The sequence below is a fragment of the Sycon ciliatum genome, chromosome 6, assembly GCF_964019385.1.
Source record: "Sycon ciliatum chromosome 6, ocSycCili1.1, whole genome shotgun sequence".
NCBI lineage: Eukaryota > Metazoa > Porifera > Calcarea > Leucosolenida > Sycettidae > Sycon > Sycon ciliatum.
The window spans coordinates 33,027,824-33,047,043 of NC_088648.1; the positions used below are offsets into that span (position 1 = coordinate 33,027,824).

The window sequence follows — 19,220 nt, forward strand, 5'->3', positions numbered from 1 at the left end:
CATCGGATTATAATCGCCAATACAGCTGCCTATGTCTCTCTCTCTCTCTCTCTCTCTCTCTCTCTCTCTCTCTCTCTCTGTCTCTGTCTCTCGATCTTCATCTATATCTCTCTATCTACCTATACCGAATCTGCGGACAGAACTGTTTCGTCCTTTGTGGACTCATCAGCGCAGCACAGAGAAAATGAGGCCGAACCTGATTGCAATGAAAAATAAAATTTCCAAAGCCAGACTTAATTCTCCACCTATCAACTCCCTTCTGTGTGTATGCGCGTGCATGGGTGCAGGGTATGTGCGCACATATCTTTCTCTCTCTCTCTCTCTCTCTCTCTCTCTCTCTCTCTCTCTCTCTCTCTCTCTCTCTCTCTCTCTCTCTCTCTCTCTTCCTGTCTTTACCTGGTTTGTGAATCGGCTTTTTTAATCGTATTTTTTCGGCTCACTGTTTTATGAGTTCACCTCACTACATGTTTTTCTGCTGCTACCTACTTATATTATAGTAGTTGCCTGATGATCGTAGTAATATGTGAAACCCAAGAGTTGTGACACAGCTTCCAATCTCTCTTGTGTACTTCAGTATTAGAAACACAAGGAACAAAATCTCTCGTATCTGTGTGTCTCGACATGTTTCTTTGTCCGTCTGTCTCTCTCTATTCTATCAATCTCTCTCTCCCTCTCTCTCTTTATCTCTCTTTATCTCTCTTTCTTTATCTCTCTCTCTCTATCTCTCTCTCTCTCTCTCTCTCTCTCTCTCTCTCTCTCTCTCTCTCCCTCTCTGTATATATCTGTCGGTCTGTCTATCTCTCGTCTGTCTGTCTTTCTCCTTCTGCCTCTCTTTGTGAGTTTGCCTGTCTGTGTGCCTTTCGTCTGTCTATCGGTCGTCTGTGTGTTTTTCTCCTTCTGCCTGTCTTTGTCAGTCTGCCTGTATGTGTGCCTCTATGTTTCTCTCTCTTTCTCTCTCTCTCTCTCTCTCTCTCTCTCTCTCTCTCTCTCTCTCTCTCTCTCTCTCTCTCTGTCTGTCTGTCTGTCTGTCTGTCTCTCTCTCCGTCTCTCTCTGTCTCTCTCTCTCTCTCTCTCTCTCTCTCTCTCTTTCTGTGTGTGTCTATGTGTTTCTCTAAGTCTGAGTCTTGGTCGTTCTATCTGCCTGTCTGCGTAACTCTCCAACTGTTTCCTTGTCTCGGTCTGTCTGTTTGGCTGTCTCTGCTTGTCTCTTTATGTTTGTCTGTCTGCCTGTCCCTGTATTTATAGCTCTATTTCTCTCTCTCTGCTGCTATTCTTCTGTCTCTCTTTGTCCCTCTCTCAGTCTCTTTTTCTCTGTCTCTGTCTCTGTGTCTTCTTCTTGATCTGCCTCTCTCTGCTGCTATTTTTCTCTGAGTCTTTGTGTCTGTCTCTTCTTTTGTCATTCATTATGACTGTGCGTCTCTCTGTTTCTGTCTCTGACTTTCTATGTCTGATTGTCTGTCTCTGTCTGTTTTTCTCCTGAGTCTGTGTGTCTGTCTGTCTCTCCTGTTTTTCCTTAATGTTTGTCCCTCTCTTTCTGTCTCTGTCTTTCTGGATCTAATCGTCTGTCTGTTCGTCTTTGTCTGTCTGTCTTTGTCTCCTTCTCTTTGAGTCCGTGTCTCTGTCTGTCGCTCTTTATGCGCATCCCTCTGTTTCTGTCTCTGTCTTTCTGTGTCTGCCTGTCTCTATCTCTGTACCGGCCGCTGTTCTGCACATAATTTAATCGTGTGGCACCACATACGTGGCTGTATATTTACCTATGCGTGGGACATTCACACCCAAACACACACACGCACACACACACACACACATTGTCTTTGTCTGTTTTTCTCCTGATTCTGTGTGTCTGTCTCTCCTGTTTTTTCTTAATGTTTGTCCCTCTCTTCTTGTTTCTGTCTTTCTGGGTCTGATCGTCTTTGTCTGTCTGTCTTTGTCTCTGTCTCTTTCTCTCTGAGTCCGTGTCTCTGTCTGTCGCTCTTGATGTGCATCCCTTTGTTTCTGTCTCTGTCTTTCTGTGTCTGTCTGTCTCTATCTCTGTACCGGCCGCTGTTCTGCGCATAATGAAATCGTGTGGCACCACACACGTGGCTGTACATTTCTCTTTCTCTCTGAGTCCGTGTCTCTGTCTGTCGCTCTTTATGTGCATCCCTTTGTTTCTGTCTCTGTCTTTCTGTGTCTGTCTGTCTCTATCTCTGTACCGGCCGCTGTTCGGCGCATAATGAAATTGTGTGGCACCACACACGTGGCTGTACATTTCTCTTTCTCTCTAAGTCCGTGTCTCTGTCTGTCGCTCTTTATGTGCATCCCTTTGTTTCTGTCTCTGTCTGTCTCTATCTCTGTACCGGCCACTGTTCTGCGCATAATGAAATCGTGTGGCACCACATACGTGGCTGTACATTTACCTATGCGTGGGACATTCACACCCAAACACACGCACACACACAAACACATATTCACACACACATATTCACACACACATTATCTATCTCTGTCTGTTATTCTCCTGAGTCTGTGTGTCTGTCTGTCTCTCCTGTTTTTCTTAATGTTTGTCCCTCTCTTTCTGTCTTTCTGGGTCTGATCGTCTGTCTGTTCGTCTTTGTCTCTGTCTCTTTCTCTCTGAGTTCGTGTCTCTGTCGCTCTTTATGCGCATCCCTTTGTTTCTGTCTCTGTCTTTCTGTGTCTGTCTGTCTCTATCTCTGTGCCGGCCCACTGTTCTGCACATAATGAAATTGTGTGGCACCACAGACTTGGCTGTATATTTACCTATGCGTGGGACATTCATACACCCACACACGCACACACACACACTCGTACGCTCGATCATACAAGTACATGTAGTACTGCAGAAGTCACACCAGAGATATAATTAAAACTCTCTCTCTCTCTCTCGGGTGCAGCGGAAACTTCCTTGACACTGTCTCTCTCTCTCTCTCTCACTCTCTCTCTCTCGCGCTGTGCCTGCCGCTGTGCTGTCATACACATAGTGAAATTGTGTGGCACAGAACACGTACATGACTGTATATTTACCCACGCGTGGGACATTCACGCATGCACACACACTCACACACACACACACACACACATGACCAGCAGCAAATAACATTTCATAGCTACAGGACCTTCAAAGAAAGTCATGGTGTCAAGAAGATAATTATACAATGTCATGTAGAAGGATAATTGTTAAACAGCTTGCTGTCTAGAGCATTGGTAATATAAATTATCATATAATACATGTAGTAGGGAAACTCCTAGAGAGTCAAACTATCGGATAAATTAATGGCAAGCGAGAGTCTCTACTTTTTAGAGTAGAGTGGGTGGGTACGCAGACCAGCGTAAGTCATAACAAATATTAATTGATAATAAAGTGTAACCAATGCTGGTAATGGATCATGTGTGAGCGACCAAAGAGGCGTACATCACATGTCCTGTACCACTATAAACACACACAAACGTCCAGGAGAATTTCACGTACCGATGGATCTATCATGCTGCCGGGATCCCTCATATATCTCATACTGTGGTACATAACCATCGGAGAATTGCAAGGACCTAAATACGGCAAGCAAATCAGGGACATTAGGTGCAAGACCCGTTGTTCTAGTTGTCTAGACTGCACTGTGTTCTTGAAAATACTGAGCCTCCACGTTGTATCTGCATGTGGCATCCGTTGATCTCATTTGAGTAGTAGTAGTAGGCATGCACTGCATTACGTTTTGATGAAAGGTTCGATAGCTGCTGAATGGGTTTATCATTTGGCTTCCTGTGTGGGTATTGTTTCTGTGGATTGGTTCGGAGCAATGTTCAGATGGTCCAGGCATCTGGCCAATTAATTATGGCAGTCCAAGCTAGTTGAATATCCGGATCACTTCCTCTCATCTGGTCTACACTCCATCCGCTTGCATCCATAAGCAATGCAAAGGCGTTGTCCATCGAAACTGTGACAGGCATGTAACTTCTGCATGCAATTCTGGGAGAGCGCACAGTGGCAGGACGAATATTCCCGTGAAGTTGCAACATGATCTGAGCATAATCGTAGGACATCAAGTCTTGTAACTACTTGTGACATGATCAATTCTGCTATGCTCTAATGCAGACTAGCAATAAGAGGCATTTGTCAGATACTAGTAACCATGAGGTGCTGAGACGATCTGCTATAAATACTCAGTCAAATAATCTGTCATCTGCCTGCTCCAACTTGGCTGTCCTCCTGACAAGTGAAAACCGCTGGCGTCTTCAGGGCCATAAACACCATTATTGGCATTAATCCAACGCCTCCCTAGGCTAGGCCCTTGCTCCTCATCTCTGCAGCTTCTAACAATAGGTCTGGCACAACGAAAAACTAAACTTGATACTTGGAGCTCTTAGTTCAAGCTACATTTTCAGAGTCAGGAAGTTTCAAATGGCAAGAAACCCAGCTTCTCTTCACCATTGGCATCACGAGCAATGACCATTATCAGCCAGCAATGTTACTAGAGAAAATGCCAAAGGCGCTGGCGTGAACAGAAAGCTTTTCATGCGGCAACGTTTCTTTCTCAGCAAAAACAAATAAAAAGGAAAGGAACAAAAAAGGAGCAACACCAGCAGGCCAGGGATTTGTCCATACCCGGTACCCAGGTGTGTAGTCCCTGGAAAGGCTCTCCCACAGATTCCAGTACAAAGGCCACGGACAAGTGTCCCACTGAGATGCGGTCGCTTGGTCGCTTGCCCGGACCGCTGGGCCGCGGACACCTCCGAAGAGCAGCCTGTGACGTTTATTTTTTATGAAAGAAAATCCGCAAAAATAGATAAGCTTGTCCCTTTAGTCCTACCCGTATTTTTGCTGGCTTTTGGGGCGCCATGCGTACGGAAACGCGCCGAAATGGAACTTCCAACATGTTGGAATTTTCAGCGCGTATCAGGCGCGTATCAGCGTACATGCCAGTCACTTTGACTGGCGGGGTCAAAAAATTAGTACTCGAAGGTGTCGCACGCGCTAAATACGACTCGGATTGCTGTTTTTTGTGAAAGGCTGAGCGCGCGTTTGGGGGCGCATGAACCGCAAGCGTACCGCGTCCACGCGCCAGTTGTGAACACAGCTTAAGCTGTGTTCACAACTGGCGCGTGTACGCGTGAAACCACGCGTTTGTGCGTATTTTTGCTGGCTTTTGGGGCGCCATGCGTACGGAAACGCGCCGAAATGGAACTTCCAACATGTTGGAATTTTCAGCGCGTATCAGGCGCGTATCAGCGTACATGCCAGTCACTTTGACTGGCGGGGTCAAAAAATTAGTACTCGAAGGTGTCGCACGCGCTAAATACGACTCGGATTGCTGTTTTTTGTGAAAGGTTGAGCGCGCGTTTGGGGGCGCATGAACCGCAAGCGTACCGCGTCCACGCGCCAGTTGTCGGTTCGTGCGCCAAGGCCCTTGAGAGACCGATTTTCATTTTCTCGCGGGAATCGTAGCCTCCAAGGCGCCGCACCTGCGGGCTTGTTTTCTGTTGATTTCGCCTATCTCCGAATGGTGAATATTTCAATGAAATTTGCTGCTTAGAGCCCTTCTAGTCTCGTCAGGAGACCGTTCCTACACTGGAGAGATGGCTCGGAGTGATGTAGACACCTATGGCCGTACCCTGGAGAATTATTTTGGAGCTTGCAGTTCGTGAGCAGCCACCAAGGACGAATGTCTCACTTTTGTAATTGCTGAAACGAGGAATATGGTCACCATTTTCACACCAGGTAAGGCATTTACCCATCGCGGACACTAAAGCCGCTTTGTGGGGGGATAGACCAAAGCTTTATCTTTCGAATGCACGAGAAACTAGATTTTTTCTGAATTTGTTGACTACTAGATTGCATAGAGTAAATATGTCAGTATTATGTGCATTATTGTGGTGAAATTCTGAGCATCTAATTATTATAGGCACAACAGCACTGGTGCATGCCCTCTCCTAGATCCTGCTCTCTGACTTTTTTCTTGCATTGCACGACTCAAATTCGTCGAATGAAATGAAGGAGTAAATTTGTTGCTGCCAATTAACTGCATCAATTAACTGCATCAGTTCTGTTTTCCTCTGCTGTTCTTCTTTCAGTGTGGTGACTTCTGATCCATGAGGCGATGGCATGAAGTCAATAGTTTGCAGTATGTGCAATATGCGGCAGTCTCTCTGTCAATGGACCTGTGACAGCTGAAGCCCAGATGTTGCAGTTTGATGTCTATGGCCAGCAGCAATCTAATGTTGTTGCACCTTTCCTTCCACACACAGCAATGCGGAATATGTCATGGACAGACATCGCTAAACTGCCTCTTTTGAAGAAGCATCGCAATTCTTGTCTGCCAATAAACAACAGACTAGCCAGCTATAATTACAATTTGGAGGTCGGAGACGCGATCCCGTGAACGTATTGCGCCAACTGCAATGAAGAAGGCCTTAGTGATCTGGATTTATTACCATTCTCGTGTGGATAACTATGGCGTTGTGATCCAAGTCATGCAGACTATAAAATGCCTTAGACGTGAGATAGTGAAGGTACTGCCGACAGCAAGCCAACAGTGGATATGAACCACGCCGCCAGCATCATTCTGCACACCAGGAGAATCCAATACATATAGCTGCCAACTCTGATGGTATAGACCCGATAACTTGTTTTCTTACTCTAAGATTGGTATACAATTATACATGTACTAGTGCAATCTCTATCCATAATATGCGTAATGCACTGTTTTTGTTTCCGGTGACTGGAGGTAGTTTATCATAGCACTGTTTTATGTCCTGGTTTTGTTGAAGATAAGCATTATCCAGTTAACTTGCTAGGTACCGTATCAGTCAGCTCTTTCAGCATTTGGCTTTGTGTCAGGGGTGGTTGGTGGTGTCGCGGGTCATTCCACAGTCCGCAAAGTTGACGTTCTCGGCAACGGAGCGACCCAGTAGGCAATTGATCACCGATAAATATACTGTCATTGGTATCACGGTGCACCACAATGGCATATGGTGTGAATATCATGTTATTCTGCAGCGAGTCCTTGTTGTGTAGCTTGTGAAAGTTATTGCATACGGTCATTACGTGCATAATGCATAGTACTGTCTGTACACTCAAGTTTCAAGTCCAGTCCATTTTTTGGAAATATGGGCTGGACACTAACGAGGGCCTGGTGACGTGTTCATAGGGCTGAGTTATGCCAAATGGTGCCATTGGCTGGGAGTGAAAGCCTTTCCCCACGCCTGCACCCTAAAAAATGTTTCGAAAATACTCGAATTCGACGACGGCTAAGAATCTCGGAAGATGCCGGACCACAGCGAAACAAGTCATCTGGCTGAAAAACGGAATACACCATTGCGTTGCGTTGCCACGGCTAAGCGCAATTTTTAGGCTCACCACACAGGTAGCGAAATGCCAAAACAAACGAGCCATTGACACAAAACCATTTTCCAAAATTGTCCACCATTGAGAATGCGACTCAAAAAGTACCCGCAAACTGCCCAGTGCGGAAAATGAAAAGTCAACTTTTAGACGACTTTTTTGAATCTGGCGCACGGACTGTTGTGAACACAGCTTTATTTGCAACCGCGGGAAATTTGAGAGGTCTGGAGAAGAAAATTCTCAATGGGACTCAAAATTGACAAACAAGACGACGACCAGCGCTCGAGCATAGTACCTTTTCGCCATTCCTTCGTGCACGATACCGATTCTAATTGATAAACACTACCCTCATGTTTCGTTTCATGCGCAACGGACGAAGCGAAGTGTCTTTTTTCGTCCACGAAAGAAAGGTAAGGAAATTGTCGTCTTCGCGACACCCTTCGGATTATTTAGTGGGGCATTGTGGGCCAAGGGTATTTTTTCTTTTTCTTTACAACTGTCCCCAGGTACTGAGACGGCGCTGATATCCTAGGAGTTCTGTTGGTGCAAAATGCCAGGTTACTGACTTATGGCGAGGCTTGTCCACCCAAAAATATGGGAGATTTCTTGGATAACATACACACATAATACAGTGAATGGTATTGCAGTGGGCATCCAAAACAGTTGAACCAAACCAATATGGTATGATACCTAGAGGCTAGGCACACAAAAATCACTCAGGAATTGGACGCAAGTCCCGGGGCCTTGGTGCGTCATTACACCCGGACATTGAATGTTTGCCGGCGCACGGCTTTTGCTTCACCACTTCACACAAGTTTACGCACTCACTCAATTCGAAAGACTGGAACGAGACCAAACCGAATGTGACAACTAAGAGCGAGTTGTGCATTTGTTGGAACAACGTTCGGGCATTGCGAGAAGGATATCAGCAGGGTCCAACAATGGCAGCAACAGCACCAGGTGATGATGGAGTACCAAGGAGCTTGTATCATGCACATTACAGTGAGCAACAAGAGAAACCGTACTGTGGTACGTGAGATCAGAGCCTGGGCAGGATGATCGACAATGTACACTGTGCTACAGCGCCTCAATTGTGCGAGAGAAAACAAACAGACCAGCAAGCACAGATCATGAACTGGTACACAACATTGACGAAGCACAAACCGCACAGCAAAGTTACAGGGCATAGCCGAGCGTTTTGTTGCCAATGAATTGCTTGAGAAGGGAGCAGTATTCCTTGTAACATTGCATGGAGTATACGAGAACGCAGAGTCAGAACCAGGCGTAACAAGGCAAGACGGCTACTGTACAGGGGACAGGCTTGACGATCACTTGCATACTCGCAATTTTGGTGCAACCAGGAAATTAGGCATCACGTCATACCAAAGTGGCTTCGACACGCTACATTGCATTCATAGCTGTACGGTGAACCTGTTACACGAGCTTCTGTGAAACAGATAGCATGCCAATGACCTGCAAGCACCAACAAACGCAGCCGGTAAAACAAACGCTACATAACTGCCCAACATAAACTTGTACATGCTGATGAGAAGCAAGAATGCGCTTGATGTTGGAAGTTATGCTCGCATATTCAAAAACATGCATGGAAAAACATCAATGACATTGTTCACGAATACAACAGATACATCATACAGGGAGAGTAAGTAATCCTTCCTCCGTTTTGTATACGCGCACGCGCGCGTGTGGTAGATAAATCCGTTTGGCATGACTTTCGATCGAGGTTGCGTTCACCGTAGAGATAGGTGAACTCGAAGCCAACACCTCTCACTTTCGCTCTACTGCCCCGTTGGGGCCGATGCGATCCTTGTGCCAAGTTGTGGTAGTGGCTCAACAGAACAGGACAGGTGTGTGTGTGTGCGCGTACGCGCGCATGTGTGTGTGTGTGTACGTGTGTAAGTGTGGTTTCTGAACTTTTCTCACAATCGTATAAGTTTCATTTTTTCGTGAAAACCCAGCTACACTGTGACCGGTACAATCGCATGTCGTTTATCTGGCGGTCAGTCACATGGCATGTCGGGTATCCAACAGCACCGCACTGACAGCTTATAGACCTTATATTTAGTATTTATAGTCCTACTTCAAGTAAATGTAGACAGTCAGCATCATGAAAGTTGCCATTACGTTGAGTTAAATACAAGCCAGTCTCTAGAGATGAGCACGACTGTCTCAGGGTAATACTAGTGATAAATACAGGTACTTCGAAGTACTGTCTTTTTGATCTGTTAACACAAGATGGCTTTGTAGCTTCAGTCGTCCAGAATATTCATTTTATTCCGCGGGTGCCGCATAATTGACACGCAACTGTACTTGTGCAAGTCTCCAAACGCTACGTAATTGGCCGACATTTACTTGTCCACGGTGATGAGAAACACGGCTCCTAAATTTTAAATCATGAAAGGATTACATACGCAGGTACATCCACACAATGTGCACTATCCTGAAGTCGTGCGCAAATATTCCAAATCCTTCACCGAACACAGAGAGGCGCACATACCGTAAAGTACCGCGAGAGCGCCCCACCTATATTTTGCCGCGGCAGATTTTACAGCCAGGGAAAGGAAAATCGTATGGCAGAGTGCAACGAAGTTCGTACGGTGTGAGCAACTTAGTGTACTAGGGTCACACTAAGCAGGTTTTTGTGTGGAGCTCGTTTCCGCTCGAAGGTACGGATCGTGAGAGCGTGCAATATGTGTACAAAGTTCGTGTCGTATAACCTACAGACAGGAGACCACCTCCACAATACGACCCCGAAAGGACGAGATTGTGGGGCACTCTGGCGGTACTTTACGGTACATGTAAATACGAAGGAACCACATGCGCAGCAAGGAGATTAGTCATTACTTTACTTATGAGTTGATGGATAGAAGTTTCCTTTCAGTTGACCATTACCACTCATGAAAGCAATAGTGAGTGCTGTTGTTCTGATTCACAGGTATATATTCGGCCCTTAGCGCAATGTGTTTTCGAAGCTAGGCACACGATTTGCATGAGGAAATCATGCAAAGATGTGACATAAGGCCCTACAAACATGACCTAGGTAAAGGGATGCCATTATTTGCATTTGCAGTACTTTGGCATAGGATAATTTGTGGATGATTGTGTTGATCAATCCGCGATATTCATGTTAAAACAAAATGGCGTCACGATTTATTGAAAGTGGTATAGTTGGTGGTACGAGTGTTCAAAACCATTTGAACTTCATACTGTTCGTCTTCTTTTTGACATGCTCTCTTTCCATCGTCCTTAGCTTTTGTTTGTTGAGAGCTGTTTTGGCTTTCTCCTATACCTCTGGGGGATGCCAAGTGATGGTTTTGAGAGGCTGGTGATGGCTGTGAGCGAGAGTTTGCCGATCGGCGTCGTCCTCGCTATAGCGATGAAAATACTAGTTACTGCGCACCTGGCAGATATCACAAGACGTCGGAGCGTCCAGGAGCAAAGGAATCTTGGGTTTTCACTGGAATCTAGTTCATCCAGCATCGTGTAGCCCACCGTCGGTGAATGGCGGTCCAGAAAGGTCGAACCTGGTCTTCTGCAGCATCTCGCAGTCCTGCGAGGCACACTGAATACGCCTGTCATGTATTCTACAAATAAAAATCACGAAGTAGTGGACTTTACAGTGATGAGTCTATCCTGTATGCTGCAAAAGACGCAGGAAATGTGACTGGTGTCTGTACACTCAGTGACTGGACGCCAACACCCCAGTCTTCTCCTGCAGGATCTGTTTGACATTGACATTATGCAGTAGGTCGGCATTGACCTGGTTTGGCAGCTATCGGCGTAATAGTATCTGCCTGGTTGGATGTAGCAGGTTGGTGTTTGCTCGTCGTCCAGTCCGGATTTTTCTTGTAACTCACGGTGGAGTACGCGCAGGGTTTGTGATCATCCCTGTTCACTTCAATATTATCAAACACAACGTTCCCTTTGTCACTTATCTTATCCTGAGTACTGAATTTGCTGACTAATATTGCACCACACTTGTCACAACCTACCGCCACTGCTGGCGGTGGCGACTGGTTCGTCAATGGCGGTGACCAGGCTGACTGACTAGCTTCGAGACAACCCCGCGGCAGCCTAAAGGTTGATTTTATCGATCCAGCCTCAGCGCCATGTTGACGATGCCCTAGTGACTGTGTGTCATGGATTGCCTTGCCATCAGCGGTCATTGCTGTCCACCTTGGTGCAGCCCTCAACAACTGGCTCAGCCCATGGGAGTCTCAAGTGGACAAAGTTGTTGCCAAAGTAGCTCAGAAGATTGGTGCATCGTGGTGTAGGTAAGCACATAACTAGGACTTCCCAGCGCCTATTTTTCCAGGCTGCGATACGATGTGACATGCTGTACTGCACATTCTTTTCAGCACTGCAAGGCCGGCAGCTGGACCGACTGCAGGGGCCGCGCACATGCAGGCCGCCTGTTGCCAGTGCAGCATTCTGGAACGTTCCTTCCTTCTGAGATCCGTGGAATAATAACTTTCTTTGCTTCAAAGCAAGTTGCTTACCTTTCTGTTGTGCTCCCAGTGTCCTTACAACAATAACCTACAGCAATGTTTTATTTTCCTTTCCATTCCCCAACCAATGAATACTACGATGTCGGTTCTATTTCTGAATACTTTATTGTGTGCCCGCGCACGCACGTGTGTGTGTGTGTGTGTGTGTGTGTATACCTCACTCGCCAATCGAAGTTCTGTTCCCCATCACTGGAACACTGCTTGTTCTTTCAGGACCTGCCATCATCTGCGGATGGGCATTCAATGATTGTATTGTGTGTGTGTTTCATTCAGAATCAGATCCGCTATCGTTGCTATAAGAGAAAATCTGTGGGTTCACATCCAGTGCATTTGTAGATTTGCGTGCTTTTCTTGCCACGGGCGCATACATGGGACATTGTGTGTGTGTGTGTGCATCTGTGTGTATGGGGATATTGTCTGTATCGGCTTTTGGTACTAATGTTCAGGTCTGTGCTTGCATGTGTGAACATGACATTGTTCGGTTCTGTGCATGCTATTGCTATGTTGTATATTATTGTATGTATGTGTGCATTTCCACGAACAGTGTAGATGAGCGTGGAGAGTGCATTCATCCCTCAACCACTTCCCCTTGGGCTTACGAGAGTTTTTTCTGCGTACCTCTCATTTTTGTTTGTTTCTCTCTGATACTGTATTGATGCCGGTACCTGTACCTCGATGTGTTCCTCTATATTATTCTGCAGTCACCTTTAACCTTCGGTCAAGTTAACGTTTATTGTGCTCTATTTATCGTGTGAATCAAAATAAACAATAATAACACAAGTCGTGCTAGAGTGACGACATGTGCGTGTAGTAGGGTTGATGCGATGGGACGTTATAATTAGGTGGAACAGAACACAAATTGGGCAGATTGATTAGGCATCATTGATTGTGCTCAGTCTAAACAGTGAACATAATAATTATCTCCAGTGACAGACTGTAGCGGCTAGCCTCCAATAGGTAGCTGGCACTAGTCGCTACTGCTTGTTTGACAGGCGCCGCCAGAACCCCTGTTGTGTCATGCTATAGATGCACATGCCCTATTCTGGGGCATACTGAGGTACTTTGACTTTGTTGACTGCATGTAGACAGCATCCAATAGTAGTACTCGTAGACCTTGGCTCTTTGTAGGTCAACCACCATCGCATGGATCGATCGGTGACTATGCACTTGGAGGTTGGAATAGCCCGCGCTGAACAGATCTTACCATGGCCCAGGGAGTGAACTCGCTTACTCGACTATCCCGGTTTTAGTTAACCAGCATGAGTGGTGCAATTTGTCCATACCATGTTGCGAGCTCACAGTTGTTTGGGCAGGGTTTGAGCTGCACCACGAAACAAAGCGAAATAACGGCGTGACTGTAGAGCAAGGAAGCGGCGAGACGGCACTTCCAGGACGAGACAGGCAGTAGAGATGTGTTCACAGCACGAGCAACCTCTCAAACCCTGCCGGTACTCCACAGTTACAAGAAAATGTCGGACTGGACGACGCGCCAATGCAAACCTGCTACATCCACCCAGGCAGATAGCTGCCAAACCAGGCCAATGTCGACCCACTGCATACCGGTATGTCAATGTCAAACAGATCCTGCAGGAGAAGACTGGGATGATATTGGCGTCCAGTGTACGGACACCAGTCACATTTCCTGTGTCTTTTGCAGCATACAGGATAGACTCATCTGTAAAGTCCACTACTTCGTGATTTTTATTTGTAGAATACATGACAGGCGTATTCAGTGTGCCTCGCAGGACTGCGAGATGCTGCAGAAGACCAGGTTCGACCTTTCTGGACCGCCATTCACCGACGGTGGGCTACACGATGCTGGATGAACTAGATTCCAGTGAAAACCCAAGATTCCTTTGCTCCTGGACGCTCCGACGTCTTGTGATAGCTGCCAGCTGCGCAGTAACTAGTATTTTCATCGCTATAGCGAGGACGACGCCGATCGGCAAACTCTCGCTCACAGCCATCACCAGCCTCTCAAAACCATCACTTGGCATCCCCCAGAGGTATAGGAGAAAGCCAAAACAGCTCTCAACAAACAAAAGCTAAGGACGATGGAAAGAGAGCATGTCAAAAAGAAGACGAACAGTATGAAGTTCAAATGGTTTTGAACACTCGTACCACCAACTATACCACTTTCAATAAATCGTGACGCCATTTTGTTTTAACACGCATACGGTCCATTTCACATAATTTCACGACAGGTCATAGTTTATTTAGTGGGGCGTTGTGGGCCAAGGATCTACGACCATCTCTTTTGCATTTCGAACAAGTAGACACTTTCAACGATTCATACAAAAAATGCCTTCAGTGCAAAACATACCGTTCGGACACACCAGGCAGTCCTTTCCAGCCTTGATTTTCAACTGCAGACGTATCCACGATGACCTTCGAGTGAACTGCGGCTTGGAACACTTTGAATACGAACCACACACTCAAACTAACTAGACCACCGCATGGCTAGTGTATTCACGGAGCCAAAGAAGTCTCCTTCTGCCCCCACAGGGTCTTGGTTAGTTCTCTAGCAGGGACGAGAGCCATACCTAAATTCAATAAATTCTCCAATTCCAAAAGCCTCAAATGAAGGCGTCTTGGTGACTTCGTTTCCCGCGGTTGCAAATAAAATCAGCCCTTGGGCCCTTGGCGCACGGACTGTGGTGTTTCATTTACTTTTGTATTTTTCAGTTCAAACAAAAAAATCACCGACTGCATGGATCTGGAGTGCAAAATTGTACAAATTTTCGTTCCGTGCGTACTCAAAAAAAGGCTAGCCCGTTTTCGTTTCGTTTCGTTCCGTTTTATTATTATTAGAGAGGTTTTGCATTCCGAATTTCGGAATGATTTTCGACTGTGCTTTTCCGAAAAAAGCGCGTGCCGAAAACCGCAACCACAGCGCATGCCATCAGGGTGCGTTTGTGGAAGCCAGTTTACTGTGGCCCATGCCCTCTCGTGCCCCACCGGCGGTTACCCTACCATCAGGCATTATAGCAATAAAAACTGCTTTTAATATGGCAGTTTTCTAAAAAAAGTTATTGTGTTCTAGTCTATGGACCCCGTCTAAAAAGTAAGAAATTAACGAAATGTGATAGCTGAAAATTAAAATTTCACACAAAACCTCACAATAATCACAACACTTGAAATGCTGCTTTCAACACTAAACTTGTGCGGCACCAACAATCAAAGTGGCAACATGCATGCATAGGAAAGAGGATCACGAGGGGAAAAGGTCTTCTGCATGTAGCTTTTCATTCTGTGTGTGATTATTGTGAGGTTTTGTGTGAAATTTTAATTTTCAGCTATCACATTTCGTTAATTTCTTACTTTTTAGACGGGGTCCATAGACTAGAACACAATAACTTTTTTTAGAAAACTGCCATAAAGCAGTTTTTATTGCTATAATTTCTTTTGTTTTTTCTGTCACCAATCAATGGAATGCCCTATATCAATATGTAAATGATGGCCTTCACATCATATCAATACCATAATTATTATACGCATTGATATGCAAGCCTTTTCTTGCAGAAAATGGCACTAGCATAATGCATGTTCTTCTGCGGGGAAACATGTGAGCAGTGGTGGTGATACTTTTTTTATACGGAGGTCATTCTGTGCATGTTGCTGTTGCAGAATTTCATGACTCTGTCATAAAATTGTCTTGCCTTTCAGATATTTCAGATTTCTCCACCCTCAATCAGATTTATTTGAGAAATGTAGCCATGCGCCAGGTGCGCGTCGCAGATGTTTTTGTTGATTCTGTGTTTATAGTCATGGGTTATCGTGATAAGGTCATCCAGCATCATATTGAAACTGAAATCGTAATCCTGTTGATGTCAATACAACTTTTGGAAGTAGTTCAATGACTTCAAACTGTTAGTCCACGATTGTCTAAAACAACACAGCAAAGGAGGAACAATAAACATGTATTAAAATGTAAACGAATACATTGCTGAGTCCAAAACCTCGTTCCAACAACTACACTGATCCTGAGGAGAAAAGGGGCAAGGCTATGGTTGGAGGTACTGAGAGATAAACAAGGCACTCCACAATAATAAAATCTTACACATCTTTTGGTGAGTATGAATGAAATCCAGTCGAACCTCTTTAGGACGAACTCCAAGGGACCGATGGTATTTATTCTGTGAGCTTAACCTATTTTATAACCAGAGAATACAATTATATCTCCAATAGACATACGAATAGATTTCTTCTACAGCGAAAAATTCTAAGCCACACCGACTCATTGACTCGTCTCGTATGAAACAATTGAGTCACTAGAGAGATTCTGCAAAACGAAAATGCGTACAAACTTTCGCTCTACATCATGAAGTGCGAAACTTTGGACCTTTGGACGCGAAACTTGCAGGGAACGCGAAATGAACTGTCGTAGGAAATTTCGTGAGATCGGGTCATGGCGTACGTGCACTTGGCCCGCGCAAACTACGAAAATGTGCAGAACGCAAAGTTCGTGCAAAAATTCGCACACACTTTCGCAAGGACTGTCGCGAAACTTCGTTCGAATTTTCGTTTTGCAGAACCTCTCTACTGAACCTTTCTTTAGCAACATGACGGCAACTGAAACAGCAACAGAGAAAGTACGATACATGTACTTCACATTCTTACAGGTACTACAAACAGATTGCAGATCGTAATTCTTGCTTTGGCGGCACGAAACTTTATTTGGGGCAGTGCAATCTCGGCGGTACTCACAAATCAAACAGCCCAGACTTGACTAAACAAATCCAATCATACAAGTACGAGATTTTCACGAGACGAGACTGCACCCATTGGCTTGTTTCGTATGAAACAAACAAGTTACTGAACCTCTCCACAATAGAGATTTCCCCTGATATGCGAATTTATTTTGCAAACTCGGTCAATTGGTACTTGAACCTTTCCCTCCAGATTGGGAACTGCCAACGATAGTATGCCACTGACCAGTGCCTTACTTGTAACGTACCAATGTACAATGAATATGAGTATTTCGACAACACATCTAACATAAGCCTTACCGTCAGGAAGTTGAACTCGCGTTCTTCGCACACTGTAGACAAGGGCAAAGAGATAAAAATGGATCTAAATCCGAATAAAGTCAGCACACGTTTCCGTAAATGAAAGGTGAACATAAGCAAATGAATCGAAGGAAACCGGTCAACTTAGAGATCACCTGTCATCGAGTATTCCGTAAAAGGAGGCCTCGCAGCTCGGCAGCAGAAAAGCAAAATTTAGAAAAGAGATCCTGTCAACTTTTCCATTATTTATTGCATTCCGCCCCAAAATCAGCACACTTTTCCTGAATGAATCAAAGGCAACTGGTCAACTCACCTGTCATTGAGTAATATTCCGCGAAAGGAGGTCTCAGCAGCGCCGAAACGAAATAAGCCAGGCCATGAGACGAAATATCCGAAACAGCTCATGCAAGAAGCAGTTCCAAAGAAGGAAGTTCCTCGCGCATGCACATCCGAACACGGATCCGCGGACTGCATGCACTGAACACAATGTCTGCCGTGCACGTGCACAGCACACGGCTACCAAGCGTTGGTAGATCTAATACCGAGCACCTTACGTAGAGACTTACGTAGCCTAAGTGAAATACCGAGCACCTTACGTAGAAACTTACGTAGCATAGCGATGTCGTTTTTTCTGCCATGTGAACACAATAATAGAAAAGCTGACAGGATCGCTTTTCTAAATAACGAGATCCGCGATGTGACCGCTGGTTTCTTGAAGCGTGTTGCCACCAACGTGTCTGTAGAGCCTCATCTGGAGCCCCTGAGTGGGGAGCAGCTGCGCTATCGCACCGCCATCCGCGACGACCAGGCTCGCTTGGACGTAGCAGCAAATGGAGTGTGGGGAGGGCGGTTCGAACGCACCTTCTTCGACGTCCGGGTGTTCAACCCTTTTGCGTCTTCGAACCAGTCCTCCTCCATTTCTGCCACCTACGTTCGCCATGAGAAAGCGAAGAAGAGATCGTATGAAGAGAGGCTGCGGGAGATCGAGCATGCTTCTTTTGTCCCGTTGGTCTTCTCGACAACCGGTGGCATGGGCAAGCAATCTGCCTCGCTTTACAAGCGAATTGCATCTCTCATTGCTGAGAAAAGCGGCGAACCGTATTCGGTTGTTATGTCATTCATCCGCTGCCGCCTTAGCTTTGCGTTGCTCAGAGCGAGTGTCATGTGCCTGCGTGGTAGCCGCTCTGTTTTCGCTGTACATGCACCTGTCTCTTCTTCTGCCTCCCTAGTTGCTGCCGAAGCTGGCACTTCCCGTCATTAATTTTATAGTCTTTAGTTCTTTAATATTATTATTTGCCATGGCGACCCCCGTAAGCCCAAATAGCAAATAGCTGGCAGGGCAGGGTTGGGCCTTTTTTTCTTTTACTTCACAGGTGTACAATGTATCATTTTATCAGTCATTACGTATGAGTGTGATAATAATAATTTTCAGTGAATTCCATTTTCTCAACCCTCTTTTTCATGAAGAAATAGGCAGTTTTCTGGCAGGCAAAAAAAAAACAAAAAAAAAAAAAAACAGCATTTTCAGTGTTTTGCATTCCGAAAATCTGATTCGACTTCGTTTCCAAGGGTTGCCATGCAAAACAAAATGGAGTGCGTCGAAGGGGTTGAGCTGGCCTGAAGAGTTGTAAAATTACTCCTTCGTAGCCGGGCGAGTCAGAGCGAGGGCGATTCACGGCTTGGTCAAAAAACTGTCGGCCTGGAACGTAAACGTCGATCTGCTGACACAGTTCACCTGGTTCACACGCCTGACCTGGCATGCTGCCTTGCGTGAAAGGAACATTTTTCCGAAAGCAAGCTTCTTCTCCAAAATTCGAAATTTCTTTCCAAAAATGCCGTCGTCCTTGACCTCGAAGCTGAATGTTGTTAGGATAGAAAATTAGCGAAGATGTAGCCGACCCATTCTGGCAAGCCGTGTGCCCTCTGGATATGCAGTTGTTCGCCATGGTCAACAATCTTCTTCTCCTTCGTTCGTACTTTCACTTTCCTGACCACGAATACAAGCGGTACCCATGCTCAGGTTAGTGTTTATTTGTCTGTCTATGCACATACATGTAATACAATGTACTGTTCGTGCTGCAGGCACTGGCCGATCATGGAAATAGAGGAAGCAGCCAGCTTTCTTTGAATTCTCGTGCTTTCAACAAAAATATGTGCACACTTTCCTTGGCTCCTCTTTCCCACCGCCACCATGCATGCACTGCTTTTCAAATTCGTGTTTGCTTTGGCAGTGGTTTCATGGGTATCCTTCAGCCTTCCGTGGCATTCAAAATTCAGAATAGTTTCCACCCAGGTGCTAGTGCCTCTGTTCTGCTTAGCACATTGTAGTAAAATTATTTGCAACTGTCC

At 45.6% G+C, this 19,220-nt stretch overlaps 2 long non-coding RNA genes across 2 annotated transcripts; one reads left to right on the top strand and one right to left on the bottom strand.

Moving 5' to 3' along the window:
- The first annotated feature begins 5,390 nt into the window (after nucleotides 1-5,390).
- Nucleotides 5,391-6,805, top strand: LOC135818966 (uncharacterized). Its single transcript, XR_010553843.1, has 2 exons — nucleotides 5,391-5,713; nucleotides 6,067-6,805. It is a non-coding gene; the product is annotated as an uncharacterized LOC135818966 (long non-coding RNA).
- Nucleotides 6,806-8,181: 1,376 nt separating this feature from the next.
- Nucleotides 8,182-14,389, bottom strand: LOC135818967 (uncharacterized). The gene is made up of 2 exons (XR_010553844.1): nucleotides 14,186-14,389; nucleotides 8,182-8,809 (listed from the first exon to the last, which is right to left on the bottom strand). It is a non-coding gene; the product is annotated as an uncharacterized LOC135818967 (long non-coding RNA).
- Nucleotides 14,390-19,220: the final 4,831 nt, after the last annotated feature.